The 25,020-nt window shown below is 41.6% G+C and overlaps 1 pseudogene; it reads left to right on the top strand.

The window, feature by feature from the left end:
• The first annotated feature begins 1,476 nt into the window (after positions 1-1,476).
• Positions 1,477-24,512, top strand: LOC114433476 (collagen and calcium-binding EGF domain-containing protein 1-like; annotated as a pseudogene).
• Positions 24,513-25,020: the final 508 nt, after the last annotated feature.

The following is a 25,020-nucleotide window of genomic DNA, read 5'->3' as shown; positions in this document are numbered from 1 at the left end:
TAAGAAACATAGTTTATGAGGTTGCAACTCAGACCTTTTGCCATTTGTCTGGCTGTGAACTTGGAAACACTGAGCGTCTCATGGGAGAGCCTGGGAGAAGCACATGTTCAGATCTTTGTATACTTCTAATGCAGTCTTGGAGCTTGTGTTTTGTAACAAGTGGCTCCCACATCAAGTTTTGTCCCAACTGATGGTTAGCAGTTAGCAGTTTGTGCTATGACAGCACCTCAGTCCAGCTTGTGTGAACTTCAGAGATAATTCCAGATTTCAGAAAGAAGTAACACTGCTGCTCTGAGGCTGCAGGACAGTTCACTGCTGTTTTATCTGAAGAAGTCATTTAACCAACAAACAGGCTGATCATGATTATGCAGATGACATTCGCATTTAGATTGGCAAAACAAAACAAAAAACAAAATATAGCCAAACAATGTCAATTTCTTTGCTGAAGAGCAAAAAAATGAACTTTAATTAAGTGATCTGAAAAGTAACAAGAGATTAAAAAGATATCACAGAGTTAATCCATGCATGAGCTTTTCTAAGGAAGCTCAGAGGCAGCTGCAGCTTATTGATTGCTGATCCACTTCTAACAAAGACCACATCATTGCAATTGTCAGTACCCGAAACTTCAGTCTGTCAAAGAGCTGATTTCAAATTTTCTTTAGTGGTTTGGGACCTAAATGCGTTTTGGAACTTCAGCCAGGGCATCAACACAGCACAGAGCAGAGAGGTTGGCACAGCTCCGGTTGTTCCAACAAACAGAATCCAAACAACTGCTTTGGCTGCAGCACATTTGCACAATTTGCAGAAAAATGTCGGACTTACATCACATAAAAACACCTTTCTGTCGTCTTCCTTACTTTGATCATTTTTATATGTGGCTCTTTTTTTAAAATTATTTTGTGTTTTTTTTCCTTGAGTATCTTGTAATTTACGAATTAATCTTAAAACTGTCGTTGCCAATAACCCGGAGGTGTTTTTTTATTTGTTTAATTTTGATCTAATTACGCAATATCCCCGTCATAGCAGCGCCACCCAATGCCTGCCCTCATCTCCAGTGTATTGTGATGTGAAAGTGATCAAATTCAGCACCCCCCCCCCCCTAATGTTTATCATTTGTTGTATCATCTGCGCGTCAGTGAGTGAAGCTGTATACTCAGTTGCTTTAAGTCTCTTTTTTGAAAGGGAGGAATGTAAATCCAAAGGGATTAGTGAGAACACATTGGGCTGTAAACCCTTCAGTAGCTCTCTAAGGGGTCTCTGCCTCGGTGCGTAAAGTTGGGATCCGGACGCACCGCGCAGCGCTTATTTATCCCACAGACTCCATGTGCGTCACCTCTGCGGGATACAAGGATTTCTGATATTTTGATACCACTTCGCGCACACGGGTCATTGACAGAGGGAAAACAGTGCCGTGTTGTGGATTTTACGGCGTTTTTTACTTGAGCAGGTCATCTGTGCCAGAGCGCAAAGGGGGACATGGGTCAACTTTATGGTGCGACACTGTTACCATTTGGCGCTATCTGTGCTGTTTTCCTGTGGGAATCTGGTGCCAGCTCTATCAGGACGACATTAGCAGTGGACACCTCGAGGTAAGGATTTATAATGGATCTCTATAAATGTCTTTATATTTGTGAATGAGCGGATTAGTGTTGATGAAAGGATGTCATATTAAGTTTAGTCTGGGATGCGGAGCCAATGTCCGCTTTCTCCATGAAGTAAAAGTTAAAAGAAGCTGAACCAGAGGTTTCAAAATAAAAAGATTTTCTTCTTGAATCTCCGCGGATGTAATAGTTTATTACACAGTTTATTACACAGTTTATTACATAATTTATTCAGCGTGAGACTAAAGTTCTGTAAAGTTCTCCCAACTCACTAAGTTTCTTGCGGCATTTAAGTTAATTACACCCAAAACAATTGGACTGCTTCACTGTCAGGTTAACATCCAGTGCCAAACGCTATAATAGAGTTTGGTCTGTTTTATTAGTTTTTGCCTTCTACGACAGCAAGCTGTCAAAGAGGAGTCCCCTGGATGAACCGCTTGTAGCGCGTCTAATCTAGGCTAATGTAATTTTCGCGGAAATGCAAAAAGCAAAAGGGAAACTCCAAATGGTTGGAATCGGTCGCGGTGTGGAGAGCCAAATGTTGCCTGTGCTCAGACATAACATGACAGATGCTATTAAGGTGCCCGGAGAGAGTAGGTCAGGAGGTGAGGAGAGGATGTGAGTGGAGCACATGCTCCTAATAATCTGTGGAGGAGAAGAGGAAACCACTGAGGTCTAACAGGTTAAACACCAGATAATAAAGCAGCAGTGTTATTTCTTCACCTACAAGAAACCATACTGTATTTTCAGATTTATGTCTTTGAGGTTTGGTGAGAACTCACTGGATTCTGTTACACTGTGATTCATGAGCCTTCTACCTCAACACATTACTGGGCGTGTTGATAATAATGGCTGTGTAGCCAGATATAGAATTTTACTGCATAATATTAATGTTTTATTATGTTAGAATACTTATTCTTAATATAATGTTACCTTGGATTATGTCCCAAAACGTATAGTATTTAATGTCATTTTCATTATTTTCATAGTTGAGGTGCACGATTAGTTACCCACGTCACCAGAAATTCTGCAATATTTTTAGCAAGTAGTGATTAAATGTATCTCTGGCATCATTTTTTCAAAAGACTTCTCTTATAGCTCCAAGTTTTGAACTCTTTATTAGATAAGGAATGACAAAAATGTTGAGTATGTATGAGTGTACACTGAGAGAAAAAAGGGTTGTTTAGCAGGAGTTGTCTGCCTATTGGGAAATCATTCTGCAAAACAACCTGCAATCCAAATGAAGCCTGTACCTCATAGTATTCCTCTCCCTCTCCCTCTCCCTTTCCATTCAATCACATCTGCTCTCGCTCTCATGTGTCTTCCTTCTCTCAGGACGGAGTGTCCAGACGATAAAATCCTCACGGTGGAGTATCCCTGCGTCAGAGCTGGAGGGAAGAACAGCACTTGTTTCAGGTAAGTTGTGCAACCGTCCCTTGGATCACATCTCCTGGGGTCCCCTCAGGTCTAACAGGCTGAGGGCCACTGAGTGAAACAACAGGTAGTATATTATTATACACTTATATCCATCCAGCTGGGTCTTTCCCAGAACAGTGATTTTCTCATGGCTGCTTTGACAGAGCAAGTGGCTGTTGATATGCAGGGGGAAAAAAAAGTACCTGAACTGTATGTGGGGGTTATGGAGCGGTTTCTGCATCCACCAAACCACCACACAGCTTCAGCTGCACACACACTGTATCCCGTTTGGAAACTCTACAGTTTCCACTTGAGAATGAAAAATAATTTCCTGAATACCACAGAGAGATTGAATCAGAGATTTTCAGCCGAGATTTAGTCTGTAAATATGTCATTAACAACACCAAGAGGTCGAGATTACTTACCTCATTATATGCCATTACCACAGAAGAAGTGAAAAACATTTTTTTTGTTGTTCCTTCCTGGTCCTACAGTTTTAATGTAGATTCAGCTGATTTCCACCAGTAAAGGCAAACAGACACCGCAAATGAAATAAAGGATGGATATGGGGCAGGGATGGCAGGGAATGACATATTATTTAAAGGAACGGCCCTTTATCTCTCCCTTCTCTATTACATACAGTCTCGAGGGGTTTCATTTATGAACATGTTTGAAATTGTAGCCCATATGTTTCTTGAGACAAAGGTTAAATGAAATAAAAGGGCTTCCATGTAGACATTGTGGACAATGTAAGCCAGGTTTTAACTCATGATACATCGCTCATGTTGACATTGAGAGAGCTTTCTTCTGAAACCAAACTTTGGCTTGGATTTGGGCTGTCAGCGTAAGAAGATCCTTTAATAAATGAGGCACCAGGTCTAGTGTGAGGCTAGACCATGTGATCTGTTTACTGTCAAGGTTAGACTGTAACAGGCTCTGTGTCTTGTTTAATTTCTGGCTCTACATGAGATGTGTGGTGCTGAAGGAGGTGGATTAGATGAGGTTGTATTTTCCCTGCCATGTTTTCTCTTTGTGCTCTTTTCAGCACAGACCCGGATCAAATAGATTTTACAAATTACTTCAGGGAAAAAAGTAGATTGATCCATTGTGTGTGTGTGTGTGTGTACATAAATATTACTTTCAATACAGTGAGCGCAGTATGCTGTCCAGACATGGCCGATGGACCCGCCACCACATATTTCCATTTATTTGGACTGACTGCAAGTCTTTACTGTAAGTCTGAGGCCTCGCAGTTATCTAGAAGGTTTTTGACAGTCCAAGGTCCAGATTTGAGGGGCTTCTAGGTTTTCTAGGGCTTCTGGGTTTTACTGTTTTATTCATTATTTCTTTCTCTAGACTGCTACAGTGAGGCTGTATTCATTTACATGGACTTCTTTGCATTCTGGAAAAGTCACCAAACCAACTACAAACACACATTCCTAGATTTACGTATCACTTTCAGCACAGCACAAATCTGAATGACATGCACTCACATTAATGGACAAACATGCACAATATTTCCACCAAGAAACATTCAGGAAAGATGGCCAGACCTCAGCAGAGGGAAAAAGAGGACAGGGTGCATGACAATGTGGAAGGAGATGCAGGAGGTCCAAAATAAATGTGGCACTCTTCGTGTACACACCTCTGTCTGAATGATAGGATGCTGTCACTCCTGTTACAGATTCTCTGCCTGTCAAACCTTGTATACATACTTTACATTATATATCCAGTTATTGTGCAACAGGATGATGATTGTTAACAGGGTGGGATCACAGGGTCACCATCTGTGCATCTTGATTACTGGACATGTAAGTGATATAAAGGATATTTGATATATATTGATGCCTAAGGAGAGATTGACTAAGACCAGAGGTCTATGGATAAATACTGTTGAGGCTTCTTGGCATGTTTGGATTGCAATATTGTAAATGGCCATTTACAGTCAAAGCTAAGAGCTGATGCCATATCAGGTGATCTGACTAAATGTACAATGAGTGTCATTTCTGCTTAAAATAGTAATGCTTATTTACTATTGAGGGTAGAAAGGCATGCTAACAATTTCATTATAACAGACTACAGAATAATGCATAGATGTGTTTTGATGTTAGAAGAGCCATTATAATGAACTGAATATGGAGTATTGTTTTTACTACTGCCCACTTTGAACTACAGCACATGTGGAGAAAATCCAAAGCTTGACAGACCTGCCGTGCCTAGTTACTGTTGTTAAGCTCTGATCGGGACAATTTTTAAGTTAAACTGTATTTGACCCAGGCTCGGTCTGTCTTCGAGTCAGCGCTGCAGTGTCCACACAGGCTGCACATTTTCTAGTAATTTCTTCTTCTCTTATTTCTGCCACTGGCAACTTGCTCTGATATTTAAATAAATGTGTGTGTGTGTGTGTGTGTGTGTGATATTACTGGAGTTTTTATTGAAGACGACATGTTCAACATTTGGAAAAATTCACACCTTCCCGAAGAAAGTGTTTAGTTTCAAAGACAACATTGAAGGAAATTATGACACTTAAATTATTGTTATACTTAACATGCATTGTGTGAATTTCTCCACTCTTGATGTTTAAAGTCATATTTAATGAGTATTGGACCTGCTGTTACTGTTATAATCATCATAATCATCCTCATTAAATGAATACACCGGTGTTCAACCTGTTGTCAGCCACCTTAGGCCCTCACTCTGTCCACTCCTAAGCTTTATTGTTGCTGGTCTTCTTGCCACCATCTTCTCCTGCTGTGTTGTGTGGATAAGTTGATAGCTCTATGCCAAAAATGTAAATGTAATGTGCCTGTCTCTGAGGGTTTTGTGGTGTTGTGCAGAAGTAAACCCTCACTGCTCTCACCATCTAAACAAAGGCTGGACAGCCACATGTCTCCTCCTCCTCAGCCGTGGTTTTCACAGCAAAGAGGGTGAATCAGCTCAATTTCCACATTTCCATTGTTCTATCCATTTAATGTTCTGGTTCTGTCCTCACTGGAGGTCAGATTTCACCCTTGCCAAAACAAATATACATGGTTCATACACAGATCCTGAGTGATGCGAGTGTCAGAGTTTGCATGTTTATGTATGGATTGTTTCTGTATTGTCTGTGCTGGCAGATGCAGCAGCTCTCTAAACACTCTCAGCTGTGCGGTCTGATGGAGGACTGATGGCCTCTCCTAAACTATAAACCATTCTGTTACTTGATTGACATGTTCTAGTTCAAATACCCTGCAGGGCTCATTACTGCAGCAGATAACACCCATAACATCATCATGCTAGAGAATGTGAGCTCAGACAGAATAGGGAATGGTGATAAATGTTATGGAGGCATGATTGATCTTAATTGTTTCCATGCTTTATGCTACTTTTGTTGCTACAATGATCCATCCTTCCCAGTGGGACCATTATAGTTTTGTATTCCATCACATCCTTCTAGTTCATCAGCACGAATCGTCTTCTACATCAGCTCATAGTGGAACAGAGGGCTGGGAATTATAATGGCTTTTTGCAAGTACACTGAGGATGTGAACTTTGCAGTGAAGCTTTAAAATGTAGCCACTGAAATCCACATGAGTTTGCTGGTTTTCTGAATGAATCTCTGAACAGTGACAGTATTGTCTCCATGCTGTGCTGTGCTGTTCATTCTGGATCTGTTCTCACCGGGGAAGCGACAGTAGTGGTTAACTTTTAAATTGATTACAACAATGTTGATGTGCCCTCTTGTGGTAGTTTGAACAAGTGCACCCAATAGTTTCTAGTCAGAGAAACTGAGTAGTTGTGATGCCTAAACCTAACCAAACGGCTGCCCTGCATGTCAGGTCGGGGGTGCTCTCTGGATACACCTAGGCTCCCCTAACTGCTATACCAGAGGAGCTGCGGACACACGTTTCCCTGACAGTGTGTTTTTGTTTAACTTTCTTCATAAGTGACAGTGGAAAGTGTTTTGGTTGCTTCTGGTGGTTGCTACTAAAATTCTTTAGGTTGACTTAGTGAGATGGAAGCAGTAGCATTTGAACCCTATTAGTAACTAATAGTAAAACCTGAGCTGATTGCTATATAATATGTAGATTGTTGACTTCCACGGGTGCTGCTGTGCCACACTTTAATATAGGTAGGTGTTGTGTGGTTTGAGTAGGTAATTGAGGCACTGAATGGATGGAAGGGATGCCAATAATCAGTATTATCATATTAAATAATGTTTGTTTGAAAGGATATTTAGTAAAGTGAGAAAAGACAGCAGTGGGACATGTGGTTGAGGCTGTATGGAATGCCTGCCATCAGAGTGCTGCCAGACATTTCTCAGGCCTTACTCATAGACACTTTGGCCATTTTGGCTGCATGTTTTCCTGTGAAGCATCTTCGCGGGGGTCTCTGATGTCATTACACCGCTTGACACTATATTGCTCCCTCAGAGGTGCTCCTTCACTCACTGTAGCTTTGCTTGACCTGGCTACATCTTTTTGCTATAATCACTACATACTAATTGTTGGCTTGGATCATCCAACCGCAAGCCAGAACATTCATTTTAACAAATGCTACGTCCTAATGCTAACCCCTGTAGAAATGTCCTGTATTTGATTTGTGTTTGATCTTCTGGGCCTACAAAGATCCCCGCTGGTCAAAGACACAATACGAGCTTTAATAATGTGAGTTTAAGTCGACCAAAGAAACTAACCACAACCACTTCCTGCTTCGACTCATTATCCTCCTCATGCAGCAGCTTTGTGAATATGTGATTGCATGCTGACTGCTGTTCAGAAGGTATGGGCTCCACCTGGCATTCACATGCAGCTTGCATCAGATTTGCTTTAGCTGTCTTCAGTTTCTCTTTCCATTGCCAAAATGAAACCCTTTTTTTAAGTTAAAACAATACACATGCATCCTTGAAATCCATCCAGATCCACTGAAATATCTCACCAACTATTGGACTGATGAAGCTGGTGATGATGCCATGAAATTCTGCACTGCGCTATACTTTGGTGACTTTTCATCTGGTGCCACCAGCTAGTAACAGGTTTCAATTATATTGAGAAATATCTGAACATTTTCTGGCAGGATTGGTACAATATTATGCACAGACGTTTATGGTGTCCAGATGATTCCAGATCATGTAATCAGTGTCATGAAATGCCTGAACAGTGGATACCAGCGGTTTGAAAGGTCATGCCACAGTGTGTATTTATAGTATAATCTGAACATCCTGCCAAACAAGAGTTCAGCATGTTTCTTTCACTCGCTACATCTTTTGGTCAAAAAGGACAAGGTGAAAATGTTTTTATGTATGGGAACACTCAAAGTGCTCTGTAAGAGCCATTGATGCATTCCCGAGCACTAAGACCCAGCACAACCACCCCCCACCCACAGTTGCCCTGTGTGTCACCCAGAAACATTTAAAGTGTTCATTACTGGGACCCGACTGAGACTGACTCAGCTCCAGGCCTGGACTCCATCTCCAGTCTACAGCTTCCCTCTTTCTGGTTGGCCTGTGCTTTGCTCTGTAGAGACAGAAGCCAGGCCTCCGTCTAGTAGCCTGAGTATTAATGCTTGGGTTGAGGTCAGGTAATAAACAAGTTTCCCATAGGTTAGATATTGTTTAGGAGAGCACATAATTACAGAGGTTTGACAGCTTTGCTGATCCTGTCCTTGTCCATGTCAAAAGGGATTATGACTGATCACTTTAGGGCAGAAGAAGCAAGCATGACAGGAAACACTTAAGTCTGTCTTGATTTGACCCAGCAGCTCACTTTAATTCCACCTTTCAGGACCTTTGTGTCCTGAGATGGGGTAAGATGAGGCCACAGGGGAGCATCTCTGAAGTCATGGTCCCTCTGAGAGAAGGAGAAGTGTAACGTTTCAGCAGTTAAAGCCCTGAAAAAACACCGAGCCGGGAGATGCAGAGTCTCCCTGCAGAGTGAACGACTTAAGGACAATTCAATGTCTTACTGACAGACTGATTGACCTGCTGGGATGATTGATTAACTTACTGACAGCAGCGGTCTAAGATATGTGTAGATTGCACATCGTGTGTGCGTGTTTGTGTGTGAGACCTTTGCTTATGAAACTGTTCCTGCAGGGCTGCAGATAATGAAGTGTTACTCTAAGCACCTCTCATCTCCTTTGTTTCCTCCTGGATTTATGGCATTAGACTTGGCTCAGTATCTCATCATAGTGAAACGAGTAGAAAAGGTAAATAGTCCAATTCAAATAGACATTTAGAATAAAGTGAATGAAAATGTAGAGACAGAGTGAATTATCCAGCAAACACCGTCATGACACTTAACAGTAAGGACACACAAATCTGAACAGTATTATCTTAGTAAATGTATAAAAGGAGCAATTAAGACAATATGTTGATATTTATGCATGACAGTTCTATGTCTTCTGACAAACAACATATTCCCAGCTGAGGATTTACAGCAAGGACTAAAGGAAGGTATCATAATGAAAGTGAAGGAGGTGTGGGCTGACTTTAGAAGGAGGAGAAGTATTTGTTTGATCCAGATGAAGTAAAGCTACACCCTGGCAGGTCAGCTCGCTCCTCAGTGGGGTATTTGCTTGTAAAGTCTATAAAAAGAGCAGAGAGGGGAAATCAGAGCAGGAAGGAGAGCAGCTGAGTGCTTTCCCTCCCTCCTGTAACTGGCTCCCTCCACAGATGGGTACATGTAGAGGACTGTTGACTGAGGGTCTGCTGACGGGTCTCTGTGGGTGAACCAGATGCTCCTGGAGCAGCAGTTCAGACTCTCTTCTTTCATTCATCCCATTCTGAATTTATCACTGTCACTTTCTCGTCTCTCTCTCATGTCTTATTCATTCTGCCCCTTCTGTCTCACATTTCTCATTTTTTTCTTTTTCTTCTGTCCCTTCTCCTTTCCTTACATTTTCATCATGCTGTCTCCTGCTGTCCTCTGCCATCTTTCCTCAGTGTGTTGTCTCTTTCTCACTCACTACTCGTTAATTTCCCTCTCTGTCACCAAGTCCTTCAATCCTCCTTCAGATCAGATCAGAAACTGATTGTTGTGAAATTGAGTCAACTACTCCCAGAAAGTGAGTAATACATAGCATCTGTTTCAAACACATTTTTTTCCTGTGTAACAGTTGTGTTTAGTCAAACTATCTGACTTCATTTACAATCTCCACAGTGCCTGAATACACAGTGAAAAGAAGGGAGATCACCAAGCCCTGTTTCGACAGTTCGTCAGGACAGCTGTTTATATTCACCTGTTTTTGTGTTCAGTTTTGATGTTAACAAAAATCAAGGAAAAGTTTGGTCCATAAGCCAAACAGTATAGTATAACAATATGTGCTTCATCAGCAGAAAAGATGAAAAATGGCTGCAAATAAAATATGCAGATCAGATCAGTAGGATCATTCCAACATGCTTTCTTAGGTTTTGATGCTTTTTACAGCTTAAAAAAAGATCTGATACTGAGGGATAAAACGGTTCAATCTGGGTATTCCTGTGGTGCATAGAACAGCACCAGGAGGTTCACTATCACTTTCACTGTTCATAGTGCATTTAAGATCAAGCTATCCTTTCCTTGCTCACCTTATTCACAGGTGAGAGCCCCTGTCTTGTCCTGCAAACAGCCCGGGCTGTTGATTCATCAAAAATGCACAGCAGGCCCACCTGTTGGTTAGAGCAGCTAATGCTGCATGTATGCTTACAGTGTTTGTTGCCGTCAGAAAGCTTCGGTGCAAACTTTTCATTCAAATGTATTTAACGGCTTAAACATGACAGGTGCCCGCAATTTATAGCAGTGAGGCAGACGGAAAACTGACAGTGTGTGTAAAACAGATGCAGCGAGGAGGAGAGAAACAGGCAGAATGTATCATTAAAGTACCATTCGTCTGTATGTGGCCGCTTTTCTAGCAGGTGATGAGAAGCAGACGTGTGTGTGCATATGTGTGAGCATGTCCACATGTTCTCTCTGGTCTATGAGTGTGTGTGGCTCGCATGCTGCACGGCTGAACATAAGCCCTCCCGCTCCCTCTACATGCCATAAAACAATCCATTAAAGCTCCATTCTGCAGGTGTGATGTTATAGTTTCTCACTTGAATCCATCACTCACAGTACAGCGTTTTCTTCAGGAGACCCAGTACGCTTTTATTTTGGTGACAGCATTAACAGAAACTGGACAAACAGTAAACAGTGAAATCAGACATGTCAAATCAGCAGGAGCCCTCTGACTTAAGAGTGGAAGGAGGGTATTCGATTCTGCTCTGAAACAGGTAACAAGGACCAGATGCAACCATTTGTGTGTGTGTGTGGACATATTTTTATGAGTATGCACATATGTGTGCTGTTATACTTTGTATATTGAATATCACCGCATTTAATACTGGTGCACACACATATGATCCTTTATGCTTGTAAATGTCTGTGCACAAGGCTGCCAATGCTTTTAATTTGTGGATGTCTGGTTGCATTGAGGGACAAAAGTTGATAAAGCGTAAACATATGTGTGTGGATATATATGATATGTACACATAGCGTACATGTGTGTGTTCTGGTGACTGAATTCCCTCTACCAGCAGTCTACTGTTTATCATCCTGAGAGAGTTTTAGTGAGGCACTGACAGCTCTGCATTTAGCTCCGTCCTCGTCTTTAAAACAGCAGATGAAGTTATTTTTCGCCTTCAGCCCATAAGCTCTAAACGTCGCCTTGCTCTGCTTCCCTAGTTCTCATCAAGTAGAAACAAATAGATGACTGAATGCGATCCGCTCATGGATTGTTTGCATTGCATGCACCAGTCCACAGGGGCATCCTATTCAAACTATCACTCTCTTTTCTCCCTTTGGCGTTTTCTCTCTGTGTGCTTTGGATGGCGATCAACAAATCCCAAGCTGTGGGAACAGTAACCTGTTCATTTTTCTCACACTTGGAGCTGACACTGGATTCTTTCTGTGAATCGCTACATACCTCTCTGAGTTTTGCTGTTTCTTTACAGTGAGGAGCACTTAACACTGTCCTCTGTCTTCATTTTCTCTGAGAAACATTTAACGAGGCTTTTGAGCTGCGCTTCCTGTCTTTAATGGAAGTATAATTGTCTTTGTAGTGCCAAGGACCAGAGTCGGACCTCCCTAAAAACTCCAGTAATCATCTTCCATCTTTTTCTGATTAGCACACACCTGAACAGCCCTCTAGACAAGAACAATGGCTGATTTTTTTCTTCTTCTTGCAAACAGTCTGCTCCGGATTAACTCTTCTCATCCCTTTTATGGCTACGTTGTCACTGTCAATACCTCAACAAAACAAATCACCAGCCAATTGATAGCAGACTGGAACAACATTGTTAACAGTTCTGTTTGATGTTGACAAGCACAGCAGGGTGCATGTGCATATGAAGCTTTGTCTCATGTATCGATATCGAAAAGGGAGAATAGAGGAGGTGTGGAGTTTAACAACTGGGGAGTTTCAAGTGAAAACAGCTATAAATCTTGCAATACCTCCAGGAATTTCCCAACACCAGCTCAGTCGCAAGGCCATTTAGGAGATTTGGAAGACATTCTTGGTCTTATCAGTCCATTATTTTGAGCCTCAGTTACAGTCTCTTGTGGGATTTTGAGTAGAAAGGTCATCTGTGAAAAATAGCTCTCCTGTTTGGCATTAAAACTCAAGCAGACACGTCATTATAAGGAATCTGTCGTTAGCTTGACCTCGCTGCTCAGCTGCTCTCTGTCACCCTTATCTAGCACTTAGCCATGTCATTTCATTCCCTGTTTGTCTTTCTTCCCCTTTTCTTATTCTATGAATGTGAAAAATATAATCCAAACAAAAATCTCAAAAGTGTCTTTGACAGCCTCAGGCGATGCACTCTGCCAGTCCACAGCTGGGGTTTTAATCACTTATATCTATGCCAATATTTCATGCCAAAAAAACAATACAGTGACTAACGATGGAAACACACTGGTCTGGTAAATAGCAGTCTTACAATATTTTATGCGGCTTGCCAGATACTTTCACAGTGTGGACAGGAGGCACAAACATCTGGTAACAGTGGGCCAGTGAGCAAATCAAAGCTGTTTTTGTTTTGAAGCATTGCAGTCATGAAATGGCATCTGTGAAATATTTGTCCATCCGACTGAAATACATGTTAACTGTGACGTGTAAAGGCCGAACAACTGCATCATCAGGTGGACCTGTTTTCTGTTTGAGCTTTGTTCAGACATTAACAACTTCGATTCACATCAACCAAGCTGGAAAACTCCCTGATTTACATTTTAGAATGTAAATCATCCACTCCCAAATTCTTCCTTAGAACTGCTGCTGTAAATACACATAGCTAGTGTGTCCATCCCTCTCTGTCTCCTTCTCCATACGTCCTCCATCCAAACGTTCTTTGCCATTAGGATGCCAGATCCTGCAGGCTCGGGCAGAGCAGTTCAGGTATGCTTGTCACAGAAATGCTTCTCACAGGGTCAGAGATGCCACATTCCTGCAGAGACACTGAGCCTGGACAAGGTCATAGAGGCCACAGACCACAGGGAGAGCTCCGTCAGCCCCAAGAGACGCATGCATCCACGTGTGACTTTCTCACTTCTTTGGTCCAGCCAGTTCTAATGACTGGAAGTGTTTTTGGATTATTGAAGATAGTTAGCTACAGAGCCATCACCTGTCCTCTATATTTAATCCCTGCTGCCATTCATAGCAATAATAAGCATTTTTTTCCACACACTGTCATAACAGACCATCCCGTCCTCACCACAACAGCCTAATGATAATATTTCAGTCCTTGAAAATGGAACATATGTGTGTATTTCTTGAACTGCATCTCTACAAGCTTATGTGAAATGCGGACATGTTGTGATGGTAGCTGAAGCTGCAGGTTGCAGCTGATACAGCTTGCTGTGTCGGGGGACTCAAACCCAGAGCCTCTGCTTGAAAATCTTCCGCGCTGTCTGTACCCCCACTATCACCGACCTACCAACCTCCAAACTTTTGTGAGTGTCCATAATCAAAACAGTTTTTTTTAATCCCATCAGTCAGTTTTTGTTCACTTTGTTCAGAAGACCTGTTTCACTGCTATCATGACGAAAGTGATAAACAAGCAACAGTACCACATTGCCCCATAAATGTTCCACTCTCTTAATGGTGAAATACTTCCAAACCCGTCTTGTTCTGAGCTAAAACCACAGTACTTGGCTTGACAGCCTGCCACTAAATGGGAAAATGAATCATTCACATAACTGAAAGTTCCCAGGAAATTGTGCATGATACAGTGATGCCGGGTACTTTACAGGATGTCACATTAAAGCAGTGAGATGCTGCATCATGCTCACTCTACACGTTTTTGCAATAATGATCTGTGGTGTTTGAGGTTTTGTGTTGGATAGAAGAACATACATAATAATAAATAATAATTATGTTAATTTCAGGATTTTTCTCTTTCATTTTCATGTCAAAGAAAAAAATATTTTGGGAGAAAATAGGTTAAAGGGCCAGGATATGAGAATGGCAGGAGAAATGATGGAAAGAAGGGAGACGCATGGAGAGAGGTGAGGCATAACATGGAGGAGGAGAGCAGGTCAAGCCTGTATTCTGGTGGAAGTGGTTCAGACCTCCTCTGCTTCTAGTCAAAGCTTCCTCTGTTAGGCCAGAGATCTGATGTGTCCCTCGAGGCCTGGGTCCTGGAAGTGGACTGGCAGAGCAAATAAACAGAGAGGAGGTGCTCGCGCTCGCCACGCTAACACCTTCACATATGTATACTCACACAAGTTAAAGAGAATATACACACACATGTGATTATACACTAATACTAAAAGGACGTGAGGCTGTGGGCAACGCCTTCACACCCTCAGGAGGAAACGGACATAAAAACAGGCTTTTTGTGTGATTAGCAGTGACAAATCCCAGTCGTGGCAACACTTATGAAGTTAGAGCACAGTTAATCTTCAAACAAGAGGTTCCAAATTGTAATCTAATTCCATAATTAGGAATTTTAGCACTTACGTTTACTCTTTAATATACACACACACTGGATGTATGGAAAAAACACCTTATAAAAATCTCATAAAGCAAGCAACAAAAAATTAGCAACACATTGAAATGGCAAAAAAAAAAAAGAATCAACATAGGAAATGAACAATAATGACTCCCAAAAGGATAAATATATATATATATATATATAGATGGAAGATGGATGGCGGCCCTCCAAAAAAGTTTTATTGTTGATCGCATCATGCTAATGTGCCTCAGTACGATCCATCATCACTCTCTCACACACAACACACTCAGCCAAGTTTTTGAAGTGTAAGGCTGCTGAGAAAATAAATCAATTACAGCATGCCTGATGAATACAGCATGCTGTAATTGTAGCCACATATAAGCCACATCAGTAGGAAGCATCCATCAAAATGACAGGACGTACACACACACACACGTGCACACATGACCAGTCTCTTGTCCTGTTGTGTCAAGAGGCCGTTGACCTCCACTGAGCGCTGCTTCCTGTGTTCATCTAAGCAGAGTCCTAGGAGGGATACAGCAGCCTTCATGGCTGTCTTTAAACTGTCCTCCTTTTCTCATTAATGTCCTCCTCCCACATTTCCTGCTTGCGGCATTTCCTCTCTCATCATCCTTATATCCTCCAGCTTCGTAATCTGAGGTGATGCAGATGATGTGGTTCATTTTTAAGGACAAGGAAGACACTTATTATCTAAGCCTCTTATAATCTTCCTCACATGTAGAAACCCTATCTACACACTAGGAGAACAAGTGAATCGGAGCATGTAATGCACAGTGGCTACAACAATGTCTATGGAAAACAACAGCCAGTGTGTTTCCCGCCCCACCAGGTCCATTCCACTTCTGGGAAGATACTGAAGTTTTCTCAGTGTGCTCTGAGTACTGTCTTTTGTAGTGCCTGCCTGTGAACGCACAATAAATCACAACGCGCTGGATTGAAACCATAAAAGTGAGTCGTCGACGTCGTCTCCCCCGGGAAGGAGACCCCATGCTAAGTACATAATCTTCAGTGTAAAGTGATTCAGAGCAAGGCCTGCCGCTGGACCCTGTCCTGGTGTTTTTCTTCCGTGCCGCTATGCTGATTTTGGCAGTGGCTGCTTCAGCAGACTCGGTTTATACATGTTCCGGTCTGCACCCCTCTCTGAGCAGCAGCTGCTGGGTCCACCGTCATAGGAAGTGACTGAGGGTCAAAAGGAACCTAAGACAAGAAAGGAGAAGGAGGGATGGAGTTAGGATGCTTTTACAAGGAGCATAACAATGTGCCAGTGAGGCTTAATATTTCTTTCATTCATTTTATTTTGCTATTTCCTTAACTTAAAACAAAACTCGCTGTCTGTCACAGTCCTGTTCCTCTGCAGGATCTGATTGTATCACAGCTAGTTATGGTATTTTAATGAAACAGTACAACATGAAAGTCAAATCCTCTCCATTTTTCTGTTTATTGTAATTTATAGGAAATGTCAAAAGCACCGCCAGCTGTCACAGTTATTGATATCACCTCGACAATATGTCAGTTAAAGCCAAGTGAGCTGCCCAATCCTGTCAGGACCTCTCCATCATCCTCGTATTTCTTTGATGCAGAGCTATCAGCTGTGAATCATATGCAAAAGAAACGATACAAGATTTTGTATAAAATTTTATGTGGGCTAACAATGCCAGAAAATATCAGCATTCAAAGCCAATCTACACAAACAAACTGCCAACCAGACAATAATACCCTGCTTTTAAACATTTAGATTGACTGTTTCAGTTAATACACTAAGTTTCACAAATTCACTCCTAATTTTGATCAGAGAGCCCACTGATCCCGCCCTGCGTGGTTGTTGAGTTTATTTTGTTGTTTGTGCTTTAACTTTCTTGCACAATATTCTGTACACTGTCCAGAAATCTGTGTCTCAGTTGTGCACATTACAACAGACAGCTGTAATGCTTTGTTGGCAATTAAGGATGTTTGATCTCCTTGTTGCTGCTGTGCTGGATCTGTGCTGTTTGCATATTTCAGATCTGGACCTTGATGCTTTTTCATTAATGAATACTGCTGCTTTCACCTATGCTAACATACAGATGTTTTGGCAGGTTAATGCTGTTTAATATATTAGCACAGCTGCATTTTGCTAAATAACTGATGCTGATTAGTTTTTGCAGGTTTTTTTTATGGAAGTCATGAATCTTTTCACCAGATTGCAGTTCATCATTTCATCATGGTGGAAACGCCAAGATCACTCAAGTCAACTGGACTCTGTATAAGTTGACATAGGATGTTCCATCCTCAGAAACTTAAAGTATCAATTTTGACTAAAGGATGAAGTAGAGGAATCTCATGGCCTAAGGTCAGAGTGACTTCCATGTTTTCTTGGCCCACCTCATGCATGCAACATCTCAAAACTCCTTGAGAATTCCTTCAAATTTGGAAAGACAGTCTGGACTGATTCGATTTTGGGGAAGATACTTCTGTCTTAACCCCAGGGAAGCAACATTTAGAAGATGCGTCAGACAGATGAACCTGTCGCACTCTGCAGTGCAAAGTGACTGTTAGAGGGATTAAGGGCGCTTGACAAATTATTCCTCTGAATGAAATAAAGCGGGAACTGTAGACACCTCATCAGGTTTCAGGTACAGTGGGTGAACATGAGGCATCAACATGTCAATCTGAGGACAAGAGAGACAGACAGAGATTATGTCAACAGCCTTAAGCTATAAGCTGCACAGTGGAACAGGAGGCTGGTGGAATATGAAGCGAAACGTTTCAGATCATACGAGGTGCAGGGGGAGAAGCACAAAAAAAAAAGAACGAGCAGGAAGGGGCTTGCTAGCGTCATGGATCAGCTCGCTAATAAACTCTGACTGACATTAAAAGGCTGTCCCCAATTACTGGATGGGTTCCCAGCCCTCACACAGTCAGACACACACACACATGCTGAATGTACAGATGATTCACAGTTTAGCTTGCCTCGGCTTTGGATGGCAAATTACCCAGATTTTTAGTCAAATAAATGACACTAATAGCGAATGTTTTGTGCCAATGTAACATTTTTCAAGGCAACAAATAACAGTACGACTTCCAAGTCTATTAATGCACTGATAAGAAACACACAACCCTCTCTGCAGAGCTCAGGTCAATTCCAGTGTAATGGCGTGTGTTTTAGAGGTCGTGTCATGCTGACCAGGCCTGTTGCCTTCCTGAGCAACATACTTTCACATCCCAAAACAAAAACACACGGGTCACCTCTCCATGCACCCACAACTTGTGGGTCCAACGCCTCCCCTTTAAAAACCATCAGAGGGTAGCTGCTGAGGCTGACTGAGCTTGGCTAGATTCCACTGCTGTGCTTTTAGACATGGATAAAAAGTGATGCATATTATGTAAAGATCAAAATGCTTTATATTTACATGCATACAATAATTCAACTTTACATTACAGACATTAATCATTACATACGTTTACATTAGCCATGCTTGCTTCTTCATCTCTTCAACCAACTTCTGTTCAGTGTTGTGATATTGCACATAGAAAAGCCTGTTCATAGCAGTTTTCATCATCCCTAAAATTCCAGTGTGTTTCTTATTTTAACCCAAAAAAAATACAATTCCTGACAGTTGTTTCCAACCCCAGCCTTGCAAATTGTTGCCTAGTTGATTTGTTTACAACAGAATGTCTGTTAGAGGTTGTGTAATGCACATTGTGGTTAAAAACCCAAATGAGACACACATTCTGTACACAAGTCTACAGAATGCTCATAAAATCTTATACCACATACCATAATAAAAAAAATGCATCAAGTGCATGAAATGTACTGGTGGTGAAGAGAGAAAACAAGGCACCAAAGTCAGCAGGATTCAGCTGATGGATACCGTTCTTTATTTTGTTTACTATACCCAAGCGAACATGTAAATTCATTAAGTTATAAAGATTTACATAGAGAGAGAAAGAATCCCCTGTTAGTCTACTGCTCTCATCACTGTTGATACTGTGGCGTTACGGCATCCAGCCTGGACTCAGAGTTAGAGGTTTGCTTGCTATGTTTGTGTTTAGCATCATTTCTCACAGCAATGTAAAGTGTGGGAAAGCTCTGTTTCATCCTCGCAAAAAAAAAAAAACTGCTCATAGATGCATCGTCTGTTAAATGCAGACATTCCACGTATTTCAAAGTGTGCTCATCTTAAAACTTCAGCCCATGACTCTAAATGGGAAAAGAATTTCAGGAAGGAGAGCTGAGGGTAACCACTGTTTCAGACATTCAAAAAATCAAAGTGGTCAGATTGACCCATAACAGTGGAGTTAAATGGATCTCATCTCTTTTTGGTATTTCCTTGACTCTGTTGGTGACATACACATGCACAGCCGTATTTTATGGCTTAGGTTGTGCAGCAGGTTTTTTTGCTTTACCTTCACAAACATACATAAAGACACATGTGGTGGTCAAAATATATAGATTTTGTGTAGTGGGAACAATTTAAACTTACATCAGAACCATATTTTGAGCCACATAAAGTTTTTACTGGCTTTCATGCAAGAGTCAAATTGAAGATCTCCTGGTCAGACCTGCATCTGCAACATATTACCCTGGCTTGGGTCACTCACTGATTGATGGATTGACTTGTCTGACTGAATGACTGACAATCTCAATCACAGCATTCACTCTCCTGTCTCCGCCTCAGCTCCATGCCCGCCTTATCCATCCCTCTCAACACTTCCAGCTACAGGCAGCAGATTTAAGCTGCTCTCATCTGGATCTCATCACTTTAGGGCAGCCTCACTGTTTTAGGTTACTTTTCATTCAAGAGAAAAAGAGAGGGATCTTGGAGTGATTTAGGGTTACACTGCATGGAGGTTGGAGGAGAATAAAAGCAACTTGTTGTCTTGAGGGGCTGTGAATGAGGCAGTATGCTAAATCCCCTCTGGTAACAGCATGCAGGTTTTTTAGGACAGTTGTGCATTCTTCCTGATTCTCTTCAAGTGTGCCCATGCGCCTGTGTGATATTTCTTGCGTGCTGTGCTGCTTCAGTTTCTGAGCCATTTCCTCTGTATTTTTCCAACCGTGATGTCTGCAGCATGTGGTGGATTGTTGTGGGATGTCTGAACAAAGGTCATTTCCAAACACCATAAATCCATTTTAGGAGAAATTGTTGCCCAATATTTGTTGCACAATTCTACATTTTTTAAAAAAGCATCCACCAAATAGCAGCTTCCACATTATGTTACCTAAACTCTTACAAAAGTTTTTTGTAAGAGTTGAAGTAATCATTTTTGAGCTGTGTATTAGGTCAGTGTTCAAGAACTGGCTAGTGGACAGACATGGCATTAGACCAAATTTGAATTAAGTTAACGACTTGTGTGAGGTGCAGAAAGGAGAACTGTGAAGAAGAGAGCTGTGGTGACAGCCTGCTGAATACCTTACAACAGGCTTGTGTGTGTGTATACAGTATCTTAAAATACATAACTGGCTGTGTATATATAATGAAAGCAAAAAATGTATTTGATTGCACTGCAGCTATTGTGCAAAAAGGTGCAGCCTGCCCTTTTCCTCCTGTAAATGCCAGTTTACAAAAAAAATGAAATGGCAGTTATTAAACACATTAAATGTATTTTTTTTTTGTGCACTGATCTAATTTCTCTGTAGTTCATATCTGTGCTACTTTTAAGCTGCTTTTGGTGCAGCTGGGTGCACGAGTTTACAGTCTTCAGATTATATTCAAGTTGTAGTTTTTTTAATAAATTGAAATAAATTGTAGTATTTTAAATGAAATTTATGACACAAGTACATTTTACAAGAGCAAACTGTTCCTCTAAGGATGTTTACCTTGTTTTGTTTCTTTCTGTGTCTTTTTTAGGAGGCAATGCTGTGAAGGTTTCAGGTTTGTGATGGGCCAGTGCATACCTGAAAGTAGGTAAACCATACACTCTGTTGTACTATGTCTCACATCTGATTCACATGCTCAGTTGTCTAAAAGTTTATTTTCTAAATCAGTTTATTTAGTTAACTGCAAGTGTAAATGAATGGATATCTGTGTGAGTGGCAGTGATTTGCTTCAGCCACTAGAGGGAACTGTTCCTCCATGCTGAATGTGCAGGAAACTTGCAGCCTGAAGTATAATTGCACATGCAGTCTAAAACTGCGTCATTGAAGTAAAGTAAAGAAGTTGCATAAGAAGTAAAATTGTGCTCATGTTCATATATAACAGGCAAACATTTTAACCATTTGTCTATATGTTCAGGTTCTGTGAGTTAAACATGTAATGCTCCTTTGTTTTTGTTGTGATGTGGAACTTTAGAAATGAAAGAATGCAATTAGTCCACACACCATTTGCCGTCTTTCTTTTTCTGCAGGTGTGGATGTGTGCGGCATCGCCCTGCGAGCAGCAGTGCACTGATAACTTCGGGCGAGTTGTCTGCACCTGTTACCCCGGCTACCGCTTTGACCGCGAAAGACACCGCAGCCACAAATCACCTTACTGCCTGGGTTAGTGTGAGCTCCCCTCTCATCACCTCCAGGCTTAATATGCAGATTGCATAATAATTAATCTACTTTTCCTAAGTAAACACTGTGAAGCTCTACAAACAACAACAAACAAATGTGCCTGTTTTGAACTAGTGTTATAATTTTTATAAAAGCTCCACCCTCCTGTTTGATCTAAATCTACATGATTTATATGTGTTTCAGTTTACTTTGTATTTAATGCTTTCCATTTACTTCTCCTTCTTTTTGCCCCCCTCACACATCACACACAGACATTGACGAGTGTGAAGTGTCAGGCACAGTGTGTGACCATGAGTGTGTGAACACAGTGGGCAGCTTCACGTGTCGCTGCCACAGCGGATATATACTTGCATCAGATCAACGCTCCTGCATCCCCATGCCCATCCGTAAGTTCCTGCGTGTTGTGACTGACAGGTTTGGATAGAGGCATACGGTGTCCAGTGTTTCAGATTAGAACAAGCTACTGGAAGCAGTAGTTTAACACAGCATCAACACAGTAATGTAAAATACCCTATGATGTAGAAGATTTATAAAGAATTTAAGGTGGTGTCATAAATATTGTAATACTTGACTGGACAACAAAATGAATAAAAATAAATATTTAATGTTTTGTTCTGCAGTGAGTTTCATCTGGGAAGTCAGACACCTTGATGAGCGCTGGCACGTGCTCGTTCACCTGTCAGATTTTATGAACATGAAAAACAGTCTGCTCCAGCTAAAACTCAGGCTGGGAAACACACAGTCACCCAACCAGGTAACTTCTTTATCTTAAAGCAGCTGAACCACTGAAGACCGACAAGGAGGTTCAAGAAATTTCAAACCATGAAGGCAAAGTGAATGTGTTTGTGTTCAGTCTTGTTATTATTTTTCCTCGTTGTGTTTGTAGGTGCCTGGCCTGGCTAAAGCAGCGATAACGCTTTCTAGGACGAGCAGGAAAAAGTCCTGACAGCTCTTGTCTTCCTGGTCTACCAGGGCCTCCAGGAGCTCCTGGGGTCCCAGGTAAGCTCACCACTTTCTATAGATACTGTACACTGTGGAGAATGGCTATGTTAACCGAGCATGTCCATCCTCACCAGGTCACCCAGGAGAACCCGGAAAGAAGGACACCCGGGGAAAAGGCCCTCCCGGCCCTCGGGGTCCACGGGGAGACATGGGACCAATGGGTCCAGAGCCTGATCTGAAACATATAAAGAGAGGCCGTAGGGGTCCAGTGGTAAGAAAAATAAAAGCTCCATAATTTAGAGGTTATCTCAGGGTTGGGTCCCACTAGAGTTAACGATTCAGCACATCAAAGTGACATGAAGTAAACGGTCCATCTGGGTGAGATCACATGTTAAATTTAACATAGCAGCACAAAATGTGCCTGATGGTTTTGTGAGATTTGCCCCCAAAATATGCAGAAAACCCCCCTAAGCAGAATACCAGCTGTAAACAAAAGACAGTAAACTGCTGCCAGGACATCTTAGAGCACAGAGATCCTACCAATGTAAAGCCTACTGGTCCGAGAGGAATGGAGCTCTGACCTTGTGTATTGACAAACCTGAATGAACTCAGCCATCCTCTGCTTTCCCTGCTGTGACATATTGTAACCAAAATGTTTTGAACTTCTTATGCTCATGTCTCAATCGTTTCCATAGGGACCACCAGGGGCACCAGGAAGAGACGGACTAAAGGTGGTTACATCATGTCTTTGTTGTACTTGGGTGTGTTTCCTTGCCTGTCTTTGTGTGTTTGCGTGGAGCTGCAGATGCTATCGGCTGTCTGTATTGCCAATGTAGATGCTCAGACTGCATCACGCATATAAGACCTGCAGCATCTACACCCTGCTCTGAAATACTTTTCAGTGGAATACTTTTAGTGCATAAAACTAAATGAATGCCCTGTTTGGATCAACAGGGTGACAGAGGAGCTCCAGGTCCCAGAGGCCCACCTGTAAGTCCATTTGAATTTTACAGGGATTGATCCTACCTTGTTAAGTGTGTTATTTCTGTCTGTATGTCTCTCCAGTGTCAGACTCAGTGAAACATATCATGCAGGTCATCTTAATAATTTTTCATCTGACTCCAGGGACCCCCCGGCTCCTTCGACTTCCTTCTGCTAATGATGGCTGACATCCGCAATGACATCATTGAACTGCAGGAGAAGGTGTTTGGGGAGCGGCGAGGCATTTCTCTGGACAGTCCTCCCCATTCCAGCGGGAATGGATTTTGTAGAGTGGGCTCCGGACAAGGAGATCTCATGCTCAATACCTGACCTTTGACGTCCAGCTCAGAGTTTACACTCACTCGAACTCAAGACGAACACCAAACCAAACTCTTTGTGTCTCTAACAGATGCCGGTGGTCTGTGTGAACATTCTTTCTGACCTTGCAGCCGGGACGAACAAGGCAATGAGCCTTTATTGAACTCTCAACAGAGAGATACAGGAATTCTAAAACCAGACACTCTTAACCACTGCAAGCTCTGTTTTGCTGTCTTTCATATGCCATGGATGTGAGTGAGGGATGTGCGTGCAGGACTTGAGAGTGAGAAAGACACAGTGTGAGCCTTTATGTCTGAGTCTCTGAGCTGTGCCTCTGAGCTGAACCACTTCAAACGATGAACTTTATCGTCTACATCTCTTCCTGTTCCTGAGTCTGACCATGGAAGCTCTGCTGTGCCACTGACATTTTGCCTGCAGGCCCTCGGTATAAAGACTCGGAACCCGCACTGTTAGCCTCCCCTGCACCTGTCTGCACTGTGCAGCACTATGCTCTATTCTGAGCCATCTTCACAAACTCATTCCAGAGATGTTGGAACTGTAAGATTAGACAACTCAGCTTTAAATGTGGTATCAACTGCTGGTATCTTCTGCTTAGAAATGATATGCAGGAATAGGCACAATGAAAACCTGAACTTACACGGCATTTACATAGATTGATGCAGGAGGGAGGAGTCTAGGGAGACAAGGAAACAGAAAACTTTTTTTTATGATCACTTTTATTATCCTTGTATTAAGTTGATTATGGACATATTATTGTGAACAGTTTCATGGAGATGATTCTATCTCTTGAAATGTAATGGGTAACATAAAGAAAGGGTGTTTTTTTTTACTAAGAAATGGTCACCAAGAAGGGCTAATTTGTTGCTTAATAAATTTTATCTAAATTTGTAGTTTTTACGTTATGTTGATTCTAAACATTACTTATTTGGATGTCTATGTTTTTTTCCCTAAACTAAACTTTTTGTAACCAGATAAAGCAACATATCAGCAACAGAAGAGATTCTCGTGGTTTTAGGCTGGATGAGCAGTGTGTTGTGTCCTGTCCTGTGTGGTCATTGGAGCAGAATAGATGCTGCAAGTCATTGATTCTACCTCTTGGTAGTTTGTGTGTAATTAATGAATAACCAAGATATAACCAAGACATTTATTGTCATATGCACAGCAAAGGTTACACTGACCAATGAAATTCTTACTTTGCAAGCATCCCTTTACTACCAGAGTACACTACTAAACTAAAATAAAAGAATAAACTCACTTTAAGCTTAAGAAGAATGAATACAATAAATAGCAAAATA

The sequence above is a fragment of the Parambassis ranga genome, chromosome 3 (genome assembly GCF_900634625.1).
Source record: "Parambassis ranga chromosome 3, fParRan2.1, whole genome shotgun sequence".
Classification (NCBI taxonomy): domain Eukaryota; kingdom Metazoa; phylum Chordata; class Actinopteri; family Ambassidae; genus Parambassis; species Parambassis ranga.
Note: the sequence above shows the minus strand (reverse complement) of the source record. Positions and strands in the feature narration are given on the sequence as shown.